We start from the raw sequence: 14433 nt of genomic DNA, 5'->3' as shown, positions 1-14433 counted from the left end.
TTGCAGCTCAGGAAACAGATGTTCAAAGAAGTTAATTGGCTTAAGGTCACATTGGTTGTTTATGTAGTGATCTCTAAAACTTCAGTTCAGGGTTCTTTCTGCCTGCTATTCTGTACTAGATACCACTATAGCCCACTGAATATGATATCTATAAAGGCAGGAATCTTGTTATCTAATGATTTTCTAACACCCACCATAGAAATTAAACATCTTTCAAATTAATTATACCTTAATGAATATCTTACACTTAAGTTTCCAGACTGGAATATACAGGGTGATACATGAAATCATGTGGAAAAACAGATGTAGTTTAATAAAATGTTAAGTCAGATTTGTCTGTCTTATGGATTTGTTTATAGATACAAATAATTTTTGTAACTAATAATTTAACATTTTTAATTTAGCTAAATTTATATTATGAAATAAATGAATTTGCATATTTTGAAATGAATATCCATTAAGTATTCATAAAAGTCTTTAAAGTTCATTAAAGTCTTTACATGTTCGAACAGAACATTTGTCTTCTACCCCAGAGGGCCTAGCATTCATAGATCTCCCATTTGTTTAGCTAAGCAAGAAATCTTGTTCTTTTTATGATATTTCAGTTTTAAATGATGACAATCAAATTCAGAGGTTTTTGAAAATATGTGTGGAGAAAAAGAAATAAAATGGTGTTGGCTGCTATGACAGCTGTCATTCTGCCCTTGATCTCTTCTCATCTTCAAACTGGCAGTAATTTGAAGAGAAAGGATGAAGACAAGAGAATCCACAGGTCAGGTCAATTTTTCAACTAATCATCTCCTGTTGTAGGTAGCAATAAAGTTAGATGCTTTCACAAAATCATAATCATATCACAAAAGAGAGAAGCCAAACAGTGGTAACTTTGGGAACATTTTAAGTCTATTCTGTTTGTAGAAAAGGGTGCTAGTATACTATGGGGAAAGTTCTAATTTAATTTAGTCTACTTGATTGATTACCAACTTATTCTACTTGATTAATTATTTTTGAGAAAAAAAATATACTAAGAAAATTTCTCCAGAAAAAAAGGGAAGGCATTTGTTTTACAAGTGGGTTAAACTACCTACATACTAATGAATGTATAAATGCATTTATGATTTTAAAAAATTAACAACTCATCAATAAAATCTCTCAAATCCAAATCATCCATTTGGTATAAAGGTAATATGAAAACTTTTTCAACTCAATAAAACCAATATAAGATCAATAAGTTCTCATTAAATTGTATTTTGAAAATAATTTTTGTATGCGCTATAAAAACATTATGTTCTATCTGAATCTATTGCATACAACAGGAGCTACACATCCTTCTCACAAGTGAACATCTGGACATTCTATATGAACTGCTCTTAGGTTTCCTTGCCAAACCCCCACCTGTGCTGGCACAGCCCCTGCTCCTCCCTGTCTGTGGTGGGGTCTCCCCCCAGAGGCCCCAGCTCTTCTTGAGGTTTTTGTGGGACTCCCACAGGCAGCCCTCACACTGTGGCCTCTCTCAGGGCACAGAAATACACTGCTGCATCCATGAGCTGTGAGGCTGTGATGGTGAGCTGGATGGAACTGGATGCCTTCTGGAAGTTGAGGGAATAGCGACCCTCTGTTGCATTTTGCTCATTGTAAGAGCCCTGACGAATAAGGAGAGTCAGTTTCCCACTGGGTAGTTGTTTGTACCAGAATAAGTAATAAGTAGAATCACTGGTTTCATACACACAGTCCAAGGTCATGGTCTCCTTCTCCACCACAGAAATTGCAGACTGAGCTTGAATTACCTTCTGGGCCATGCTGGTTCCTGCAGGAGAGAGGAAGAAATAGACTAATCCTTTATCTGGAACTATGAGTGTCAAAGGGATAGAGTGACTAAGGACCCAGCACTCTGATCCCATTGCCTTTTATTCATCCCTCAGAACCTCATCAGAAAACAAAGATCTTCTCTGCAGGATCTTCAGGGCTGAGAAGAGCCTGCGCCCTGTGCTTGTGCACATCCTTACCAAGACAGATGGAGGCAATGGCTGCTCCCAGCAGGCTGGTGGCCAGCATAGTGGTAGCTCTTTCCCAAGAGAAATGTTCTATGTTTCGTCCCAAATCCAGATCTTAATTCTGCACCTGGTGCTCAAGAGGTACAGGCAAAGTTACTGGGCTATGTGCTGCATCTGATCCAACAGGAAATGCAGTTAGCAGATATGGGGCAGGTTTGCCTGGGTCCTGTCACATGCTTCCTGTATAGTGGGTGATGCCTGACAGCTCTGAGCAGCTGCTTTAGCTTATTATAATTTATTGGGTTGGATCATTTTCAGTATATTCTTTGATGTAAAATGGAGGACTTAAAATTATTATGAACTCTAATCATAGGCTATCATGGTCATATGTCTTTTGGTCTTATATATGCTTTTTTTCCTACAGATGTTATCAAGGTAAAATGTAAAAACAGAGTTTGGACTCTCTAACAAGAAGGTAAACTTTTAGACTTAACCTTTGTTCCTACCTTGGCAGTCATGGAATCTGGCAAAAATCAACCGAAATACTGTATTGTTAATGAATAATTTCATATCATGTCTCCTGAGTCACAAACTGACACTGACCCCTTCATACATAGCCTCTCTCTATAACATCCTGCAAAAGAGAGATACATTTGTTGTAATTCAAGAAACTGCATGGACCCATCTTTGTCAGCCAGAGTGTGTAGTTTATGTTAGGTTTCAATGTCAGAGCCAGATGTGAGGTGTCCCCCAAAACCTCACATGTGAAACAATGCAAGAATATTTACAGAAGAAATGATGGGGTGGTGAGATCCTCAACCCAATCAGTGAATTAATCCCCTGAGAGTGATTAACTTGAGTGGCAACTGAAGGTGGATAGGGTGAAGCTGGAGGAGGTGTGGCTTTGGGAGTTTGGCATTGGGATATATATTTTGTTTCTGATGAGTAGAGTCTCTCTCTGATTCCTAATCATGTGAGCCACTTCATTCTGCTATATGTTCTGCCTTACATCAAGCACCAAGGAAAAGCACCAAGGAAAAATACTGAGTCCCCTGAAACTGTGAGTACCCAAATAAATTTTTCCTTCTCTAAAATTGTTATGGTCAGATCTTTTAGTCACAGCAACAACAACAACAACAAAAAACCTAAACAAAACACCTTTCAATACTGAGCAGTCCTTCCTCATCCTCTGTTGGTATTCAGAGCTTACTTTTTTCCTGATAAAATTAGAATACAAAGAATCACTTGGAATCAGTGATCAAAATCCTTCAAGTCAAGTGAGAATATAGAATGCACCTACACTGAGGATGAGACAGAGGACATGGAGCCAAAATGGGAGGAGCTGAGCCTGGCATTGCTGTTCCCTTTCCATATCTCATGACTATTCCAAAATGCTTTCAAAAACCCCCACAAACCTGAACAGACTTTTTTTCCCACCACATGGAGGATGTGAAACCACCAAGTCCACCCATGGAGAGGGCTTCTGGGAAGCAGCCCTGGCAGGGTTTGTGTCAGGGCTGCAGGTGCCTGCTAATCACTGTGCATCTGTAGCACAGAAGTAAGTGGCAGCGTCTGCAGCCTGGGAAGCCGTGATGGACAGGACGCTTCTTTGGGTGGAGGTGTCCAGGGTGGCTGTTAGTCTTCCACTGTGCTTTTCTCTCTCATTTGAACGTATTAAAATCACTAAAGCAGGACTTTTACCTGAGTCCTGTCTGTACCACTGCAGAGTGGTAGTACTACTTTTGTAACTGCAGTTCATGGTGGCATTTTCTCCCTCCTGGACACTCAGGACCCGAGGGCTCTCTTCTTCTTCTTGGCTGTTCACTCCTAGGCAGAAATGAGGCCAGAGACCAGAAGTCACTACTGAACTTTCAAATCCTATTCCCCAAATCACAGGAAGATTTTACCTCCAAATCTGGTCTCCTGTTCCCATCTCCACCAGCCCCTCACTCACTGGCCAGCTGAAGCCACAGAGTCACCAAACACACTCCCAGGAGTTTCTGCATATTCCTTCCTTATTGGGGTCACAGGAGGCACAGCTCTGGCACCTAAAAAGGAGCCAAGTCCCTCAGTCAGAAGAGTTTCCATTACTGAACATTTATCTAGTCTTCCAGTCCCCTCCCAGAGTCTCGATTTTACCCAGTCAGCAGCAAACTCAATCCTTTGCTTTGAACACACGTGCAAACAAGCAAACAAGCAAGCAAGGGCACATGTGTGTGCACACACTCACACACACACACACACACACATACACACACGCACACACAGAGAGAGAGAGAGATTGAAAGTAGATCTAAGAAGAGGGAGACACTGACATCTGGTGGTGGCAACATCATCCCTCTGATGGAATGTGCTCTGGATGGTGAAGTGTGCAGAACTGACACAGAAGGAACCTGAAATATAGTCCATTCTCTGCCTGCATAGAATTCTGGTTCTGGCTTAGAGTAAAAGCAGATACAATTGTTTCTGGTAAGAACTCAATGAAGGAAGGATGTTAGCACCCAGAAACTACTGGATACCTTTGAAAAGGACTGTTCAGTTTGCCACTCTTACAATTTCTACAAATGTATCTTCAAGATGATGAGACTTTTTTTTTTGCCTAATATTGGAATGAAAGTATATATGTCAGACTTTTTATTTTGTGAGAAATTAAGTGGACTGTGACTTGATTAAATTAAAAAGGAACAAATTAGTGAATACCAGGTTTGCCTGGAAATCCCCAATAGGTTCAGGGAACTGGGCTCAAATCTACCAAGTCAGCACATCACAGATAATCAGTGCGGAGAAACCCTCCTCTGAGCATCCACGGGTTCCTCTTCTGAGCCCTGGACCCTGCAGGTGGTGCCTGCGAGGCTGCTCAGGCAGCTGCAATTCCACTGTCTCTGCAGCCCTGTCATCCCTGTGTTATTGTAATTACTCCCACTGCCCCCAAAGGAAACTCTTAATCTTTCATTTATTCCATAACTGGCTCCTGAGTCAGCATTGGAAATGATGCACCTGACTCCTGGGGTCCAGTCAAGTACCCACATCCATCTGCACAGTAGACTGCATATATGAAGTGCCATTTTGCTAGGATTGTACTATGAAATACCACAGATCCAGTGACCTAAGCGACAAAAAAAAAAAAAAAAAAAAAAAAAAAATTCTCACAATTCTGGAGGATTTAAGCCAAAAACCCAGGTGTCAGCAGCTTTGAGTTCTCCTGAGCATCTCTCCTTGTCTTGCAGATGGTCATCTTCTCACTGTGTCCTCAGATGGGCCGCCTTCTGTCTGGGACCTAATCTTCTCTTCTAACATGAACACAGGTCATTTTGGATGAGAGAAACACAAAATACCCTGTTTTAACTGAATCACCTCTTTAAAAGTCTAATCTCTAATACATTCTTAGATAGTCAGTATTGAGGCTTCCACATATGAATTTTGTGGAAACATAATTCAGTGCATAACAATGAGTATCTGGGTCTTTCAGTTTCTTTGGCAGGAGGAGGGGGCACAGTCTGAGAAAGAGATTTGCAGTCCAGGCATGGTGGTCGAGGTGATATCCACCCACTCATTAGCTCTCCATGTCCTCTGGGCCAGCAGTCTTTTGACTATAAAATATTAATAATGGATGATACAGTGCTACCTATTCAGAGTGTGAAAAGTTAATGATGATGTAATAAAGTGCCATTTAGAACAGGGCCTGACAATGATGTCTCAAAACTTGCATAAAAAAGTGGGGGGAGTCCTGATGCTGAGCAGTGAAAAATAATGGCAAGAAGTAGAAAAAATCAAAGTGATAGAGTGCCAGGGATCCCAACAGCCAACAGCAGGACCCTGGAGATCCAGGCCTACTGATTAGCCCGGCCTGCCCCACGGCTACAGAAGGCGTGGCGCCGCAGAGAAGTGATTAATTAGCAAGCAGGGAGATTAGTGACTGCCATTAGGTGCAATCCCACCAGCCAAGCCCACACTGACCCTTGGGCTGAGTACAGGATTTCAGAAGGGGAAGGAAACGGTACAGTCCCATCCCCCACAGCGGACACTCCACCAAGGCAGTCAGCGGCCACCATCTGGTAAAGCTGAAGTATACACCGCCACTCTCCGACAGATTGCAACATCAAAACAGGTGTGTATCACTCAGCTCACCCCCCAGACATTGGGGAATTCGCATAAAATCTCTCCTAGGCTTTCAAGGGGAGGGAGTATCACAGTGAGCCTGCATAAAGACTAGGGGGAAACTAGAGACACCTGACCTCCAACCCCTCCTCCCAGCAGCAGCCAAAATGAAACCTGGCTAGCCAGCGCTGGGGGAAGGGCAAGCAGAAAAAATCAAAGTGATAGAGTGCCAGGGATCCCAACAGCCAACAGCAGGACCCCGGAGATCCAGGCCCACTGATTAGCGTGGCCTGCCCCACGGCTACAGAAGGCGTGGCACCGCAGAGAAGCATTTAATTAGCAAGCAGAGAGATTAGTGACTGCCATTAGGTGGAATCCTGCCAGCCAAGCCCACACTGACCCTTGGGCTGAGTACGGGATTTCAGAAGGGGAAGGAAGCGGTACAGTCCCATCCGCCACAGCGGACACTCCACCAAGGCAGTCAGCGGCCACCATCTGGGAAAGCTGAAGTATACACCACCACTCTCCAATAGATTGCAACAACAAAACAGGAGAAACCAAGACTAGCAGGAGAAACCAGGAGACTAGAGGCAAGACCCTGGTGAGTGGGCTGCTGGAAACCGCAGGCCCGCTGGCGACAGTTCACCCACTGCCTGCGTAACTGGGCGGTAGGAGAACGCCGCCCGCAGGCAACTGATCACCCGCCAGCGGCCTGTGATACTGGGTGACTGGAGACCGCCTGCCTACCGCGACTGGGAACTGAAACCAAACAGAGATAGTCCAGTCACACCCCCCATTAAGACACCCCGGCAAGGAGCCTGGGGCCCGCCATAGCAGAGTAGTGTCATCACTGGAGCTTGGATGTCGGAATTCCTTCCCAGCGGAATCCAAGTTAGCAGGCATAGTTTAACAACACAAAGGAGAGACATCAGAGTAATACAGAACCAAAACAAAGCTATAGAAGAGAGCAGAAACACGACAATCAAAAAGAGCTGTTAAGTAACGTGGACAACATGAGAAAACAAGGGAAAAAAGGAGTACAAACAATGCAAGACAACTTAATTCTACAGGAGGACATAGAAACATCAGAAGCAGGGATAGGGAAAGAACTCAAAGCATACCTAACTCGAATGGAAAGGAATATTAGAGAAGACGTGAGACAGCAAGTCCAAAAAATAAAAGTATATTTTGAAAATGAATTAAACAAACAAATTCAAATGGCAAAGAACGAGCTCTACCAGGAGATAGAGATCTTAAAAAAAAAATCAAACAATAATACTAGAATTGCAGGAAACTATGAACCAAATTAAAAATTCAAACGAGAATATTACAAATAGACTTGATCAAGTAGAAGTCAGAACATCAGATAATGAAGACAAGGAGTATCAACTTGAAAAGAGTATAGTCAACACAGAAAAGATGCTTAAAACCCACGAGCAATCTATTCAAGAGATATGGGACGTCATAAAAAACCAAATTTGAGAGTCATCGGGATAGAAGAAGAAACAGAGATTCAAACCAAAGGAATGGACAGCATATTAAATGAAATAATTGTAGAAAACTTCCCAGAGATGAAAGATAGAATGGATTGCCAAATCCTGGAAGCCTACAGGACCCCAAACATTCAAAACCATAATAGACCATCTCCAAACACATAATAATGAAGATAGCCAACATACAGAACAAGGAGAGAATATTAAAAGCTACAAGAGAAAAGAGGCAGATTATATTCAGGGGTAAACCAATTAGGTTAACGACTGCTTTTTTTTTTTTTTTTTTTTTAAAGACAGAGAGAGAGAGAGAGAGAGAGAGAGAGAGAGAGAGAGAGAGAGAGGGAGAATTTTTTTTTTAATATTTATTTTTTAGTTCTCGGCGGACACAACATCTTTGTTGGTATGTGGTGCTGAGGATCGAACCGGGGCCGCACGCATGCCAGGCGAGCACGCTACCGCTTGAGCCACATCCCCAGCCCAACGACTGCTTTTTCATCAAAGACTTTGAAAGCGAGAAGATCCTGGAACAATGTATTTCAAACACTGAAAAATAATGGATTCCAACCAAGAATACTGTATCCAGCAAAATTGAGCTTCAGATTTGACAACGAAATTAAAATCTTTCATGATAAACAAAAGCTAAAAGAATTCGCAGAAAGAAAACCAGCACTGCAAAGTATTTTGAGCAAAATACTACAAGAAGAGGAATTGAAATAGTGCACAAAACCAATAGCAGGAAGTATCTCAGTAAAGGGGGAGGAAAATAACCAAAAAGTAAAGTTAGCCAAACTAAAATAAATAAATAAGGAAGCATGACTGGAAGTACAAATCATATCTCAATTTTAACCTTAAATGTTAATGGCCTAAACTCACCAATCAAGAGACATAGGCTAGTAACCTGGATCAAAAAAATAAATCCAACAATATGCTGCCTTCAGGAAACTCATATGATAGGAAAAGACATACACAGGCTGAAGGTAAAAGGTTGGGAAAAATCATACCACTCACATGGCCCTTGGAAGCAAGCAGGAGTGGCCATACTCATATCGAATAAAATAAACTTCAAACTTAAGTTAATCAAGAAGGATAAAGAAGGGCACTATATACTGTTAAAAGGAACCATCCACCAACAAGACATAACAATTATCAATGTGTATGCACCTAACAATGGAGCTGCAACGTTCATAAAACAAACCCTCCTCAAGTTCAAGAGTCAAATAGCCCACAACACAATAATTATGGGTGACTTCAACACACCGCTCTTGCCATTAGACAGATCCTCTAGACAAAAACTGAATAAAGAAACTATAGAACTCTACAGCACAATCAACAACCTAGACTTAACTGACATATATAGAATATATCAACCATCATCAAGTGGATACACATTCTTCTCAGCAGCACATGGATCCTACTCAAAGATAGACCATATATTATGCCATAAGGCAACTCTTAGTAAATATAAAGGTGTGGAGATAATACCATGCACCATATCTGACCATAATGGAATGAAATTGGAAATCAATGATAGAAGAAGGAAGGAAAAGCGCTACACCACATGGAAAATGAACAATATGTTATTGAATGATCAATGGGTTACAGAAGACATAAAGGAGGAAATTAAAAAATTCTTAGAGTTAAATGATAATACAGACACAACATACCGGAATCTATGGGACACAATGAAAGCAGTTTTAAGAGGGAAATTCATTTCTTGGAGTTCTTTCCTCAAAAAAAAAAAAAAAGAAAAAAACAACAAATAAATGAACTCACACTATGCCTCAAAAATCTAGAAAAGGAAGGGCAAAACAACAGCAAATGTAGTAGAAGACAAGAAATAATTAAAATTAGAGCAGAAATCAATGAAATTGAAACAAAAACAACCATTGAAAAAAAAGATAAAACTAAAAGTTGGTTCTTTGAAAACATAAATAAGATAGACAAGCCCTTAGCCATACTAACGAAAAGAAGAAGAGAGAGAACTCAAATTATTAACATACGGGATGAAAAAGGCAATATCACAACAGACACTACAGAAATACAGAAGATAATTAGAAAGTATTTTGAAACCCTATATTCCAATAAAATAGAAGATAGTGAAGATATCAATAAATTTCTTAAGGCATATGATTTGCCCAGATTGAGACAGGAAGACACACAAAATTTAAACAGACCAATAACAAAGGAAGAAATTGAAGAAGCCATCAAAAGACTACCAACCAAGAAAAGCCCTGGACCAGATGGGTATACAGCGGAGGTCTACAAAACCTTCAAAGAAGAATTAATACCAATACTTTTCAAGCTATTTCAAGAAATATTAAAAGAAGGAGCTCTTCCAAATTCATTCTATGAGGCCAACATCACTCTGATACCAAAACCAGACAAAGATACTTCAAAGAAAGAAAACTACAGGCCAATATCTCTAATGAACTTGGATGCAAAAATTCTCAATAAAATTCTGGCGAATTGAATACAAAAACATATCAGAAAACTTGTGCACCATGACCAAGTAGGATTCATCCCTGGGATGCAAGGCTGGTTCAATATACAGAAATCAATAAATGCTATTCACCACATCAATAGACTTAAAGACAAGAACCATATGATCATCTTGATAGATGCAGAAAAAGCATTTGACAAAGTACAGCATCCCTTTATGTTCAAAACACTAGAAAAATTAGGGATAACAGGAACTTACCTCAACATGGTAAAAGCTATATATGCTAAACCTCAGGCTAGCATCATCCTAAATGGAGAAAAACTGAAGGCATTCCCTCTAAAATCTGGAACAAAACAGGGGTGCCCTCTATCACCACTTCTATTCAATTTAGTTCTCAAAGTACTAGCCAGAGCAATTAGACAGACAAAAGAAATTAAAGGCATAAAAATAGGAAAAGAAGAAGTTAAATTATCGCTATTTGCAGATGACATGATAATATACTTAACAGACCCAAAAGGGTCTACAAAGAAGCTGCTAGAGTTAATAAATGAATTCAGCAAAGTGGCAGGTTATAAAATCAACACGCATAAATCAAAGGCATTCCTGTATATCAGCAACAAAACCTCTGAAATGGAAATAAGGAAAACCACTCCATTCACAATATCCTCAAAGAAAATAAGATACTTGGGAATCAACCTAACAAGAGAGGTGAAAGATTTATACAATGAAAACTACAGAACCCTAAAGAGAGAGATAGAAGAAGATCTCAGAAGATGGAGAAATGTACCCTGTTCATGGATAGGCAGAACTAACATCATCAAAATGGCGATATTACCCAAAGTTCTCTACAGGTTTAATGCAATGCCAATCAAAATCCCAAAGGCATTTCTTGTAGAAATAGATAAAGCAATCATGAAATTCATATGGAAAAACAAAAGACCCAGAATAGCAAAAGCAATTCTAAGCAGGAAGTGTGAATCTGGAGGTATGGCGATACCAGAGATCAAACTGTACTACAAAGCAATAGTAACAAAAACAGCATGGTACTTGTACCAAAACAGGCGGGTGGACCAATGGTACAGAATAGAGGACACAGAGACTAATCCACAAAGTTACAAGTATCTTACATTTGATAAAGGGAAAAAAAAACATGCAATGGAGGAAGGATAGCATCTTCAACAAATGGTGTTGGGAAAATTGGATATCCATATGCAACAAAATGAAATTGAATCCCTTTCTCTCACCAGCCACATAAGTTAACTCAAAATGGATCAAGGAGCTAGATATCAAACCAGAGACACTGCGTCTGATAGAAGAAAAAGTTGGCTACGATCTACATATTGTGGGGTCGGGCTCCAAATTCCTTAATAGGACTCCCATAGCCCAAGAGTTAACAACAAGAATAAACAAATGGGACTTACTTAAACTAAAAAGTTTTTTCTCAGCAAGAGAAACAATAAAAGAGGTAAATATAGAGCCTACATCCTGGGAACAAATTTTTACCCCCCACACATCAGATAGAGCCCTAATATCCAGAATATACAAAGAACTCAAAAAATTAAACAATAAGATAACAAATAATCCAATCAACAAATGGGCCAAGGACCTGAACAGACATTTGTCAGAGGAGGACATACAATCAATCAACAAGTACATGAAAAAATGCTCACCATCATTAGCAATCAGAGAAATGCAAATCAAAACCACCCTAAGATACCATCTCACTCCAGTAAGATTGGCAGCCATTATGAAGTCAAACAACAATAAGTGTTGGCCAGGATGTGGGGAAAAGGGTACACTGCTGGTGGGACTGCAAAATGGTGAGGCCAATTTGGAAAGCAGTATGGAGATTCCTGGGAAAGCTGGGAATGGATCCACCATTTGACCCAGCTATCGCCCTTCTCGGACTATTCCCTGAGGACCTTAAAAGAGCGCACTATAGGGATACGGCCACATCAATGATTATAGCGGCAAAATTCACAATAGCTAGACTGTGGAACCAACCTAGATGCCCTTCAATAGATGAATGGATAAAAAAAAATGTGGCATCTATATACAATGGAGTATTATGCAGCACTAAGAAATGACAAAATCATAGAATTTGCAGGGAAATGGATGGCATTAGAGCAGATTATGCTAAATGAAGCTAGCCAAGCCCTAAAAAACAAATGCCAAATGTCTTCTTTGATATAAAGAGAGCAACTAAGAACAGAACAGGAAGGAAGAGCATGAGGAAAAGACTAACAGTAAACAAAGACGAATAGGGGGAGAGAAAGGGAGAGAGAAGGGAAAGGACATGCCAATGGTAGGAGACCTTCAATGATACACCAAAGTATAAGAGGTTATGATGGGCAAGGGGGAGGGGGGAAAAAAGGGAGAGAATTGAACAACAGCAGAGGAGGCAGAGAGGGAAGGTGGGAGGGGAGGGGAGGGGGGATAGTAGGGGATAGGAAAGGTAGCAGATTACAACAGTCACTAATATGCCATTAGGTAAAAATGTGAGTATGTAACAGATGTGATTCTGCTATCTGTATTTGGGGTAGAAATGGGAGTTCAAAACCCAATGGAGTCAAATGTATGAAAGATGATTTATCAAGAGCTCTGTAATGTTTGGAACAATCAATAAAAATAAATAAATAAATAAATAAAAATTTTAAAAAATAAAAATAAAAATAAATAAATAAATAAAATAAAAGTCCAACTACAACTAAAAAAAATATTAAAAGAAACAATAAATATTTGTTTGCAATTAAACAAAAGAAAAAAAGAAAAAGAATGGTAAAAATTCTCTAGAAAATTTTGTAAAGGTTTTGAATATAAAGTGGTGCTGTATTTTGTCAAATGCTTTTTCTCCATCTATCGAGATGATGATATGATTCTTATCTTTAAGTTTATTGATGTTACATTTATTGATTTCCATATGTTGAACCAACCTTGCATCCCTGGGATGAATCCCACTTGATCATGGTGCACAATCTTTTTGATATGTTTTTGTATTTGATTTTCCAGAATTTTATTGAGAATTTTTGCATCTACATTCATTAGAGATATTGGTCTGAAGTTTTCTTTATTTAATGTGTCTTTGCCTGATTTGGGGATCAGGGTGATACTGACCTCATAGAATGAGTTTGGAATTATTGCCTCTTTTTCTAATTTAATTTAATTTAATTTTTTAAAAAAATAAAGAGTATTGGTATTAGTTCTTCTTTAAAGGTCTTGTAGAACTCGGCCGTGTATCCATCTGGTCCTGGGCTTTTCTTGGTTGGTAAGATTCTGATAGCGTCTTCTATTTCCTTACTTGATATTGGTCTGTTTAAATTGTGTATATATTCCTGAAGCAATCTGGGAAAATTGTATGACTTAAGAAGTTTTTCAATGACTTCAATGTCTTCTATCTTATTGGAGTATAATATTTCAAAATAATTTCTAATTATCCTCTGTATTTCTGTAGTGTCTGTTGTGATATTACCTTTTTTTAAAGATAGAGAATTTTTTAATATTTATTTTTTAGTTTTCAGTGAACACAACATCTTTATATTTTTATTTTTATGTGGTACTGAGGATGGAACCCAGTGCCCCACACATGCCAGGCGAGTGTACTATCACTTGAGCCACATCTCCAGCCCCAATATTACCTTTTTCATCACAAATGCTAGCAATTTAAGTTCTCTCCCTCCTTCTCTTAATTAGTGTGACTAAGAACCTGTCAATTTTATTCATTTTTTTCAAAAGACCAACTTTTTGTTTTGTTGAAATTTTCAGTTGTTTCTTTTGTTATGATTTCATTGATTTCAGCTCTAATTTTAATTATTTCTTGCCTTCTACTGCTTTTGCTGCTGATTTGTGCTTCTTTTTGTAGGGCTAACACTAGAAAAACTAGGAATAACAGGAACACATCTCAACATCATAAAGGCTATCTATGCTAAGCCTCAGGCCATCATCATTCTAAATGGAGAAAAATTGAAGCCCTTCCCTCTGAAAACTGGAACAAAACAGGGATGCCCCTTTCACCACTTCTATTCAACATAGTTCTTGAAACACTGGCCTAAGCAATTAGATAGATAAAAGAAGTTAAAGGGATATGTATAGGAAAAGAAGAACTTAAATTAGCACTCTTTGCTGACAATATGAATCTATACCTAGAAGATGCAAAAAACAACCAGAAAATGTCTAAAACTAGTAAATGAATTCAGCAAAGTAGCAGGATATAAAATCAAAACCCATAAGTCAAAGGCATTTCTATATATCTGTGACAAAGCCTCTGAGAAGGAATTGAGGAAAACTACCCCATTCACAATAACCTCAAAAAAAAAAATAATAAGATACTTGGGAATCAACTTAACAAAAGAGGTGAAAGATCTATACAATGAAAACTACAGAATCCTAAAGAGAGAAATCAAAGAAGACCTTA

This window comes from Urocitellus parryii, chromosome 6, assembly GCF_045843805.1.
Source record: "Urocitellus parryii isolate mUroPar1 chromosome 6, mUroPar1.hap1, whole genome shotgun sequence".
NCBI classification, from domain to species: Eukaryota; Metazoa; Chordata; class Mammalia; order Rodentia; family Sciuridae; genus Urocitellus; species Urocitellus parryii.
This window is presented reverse-complemented; position numbering follows the sequence as displayed.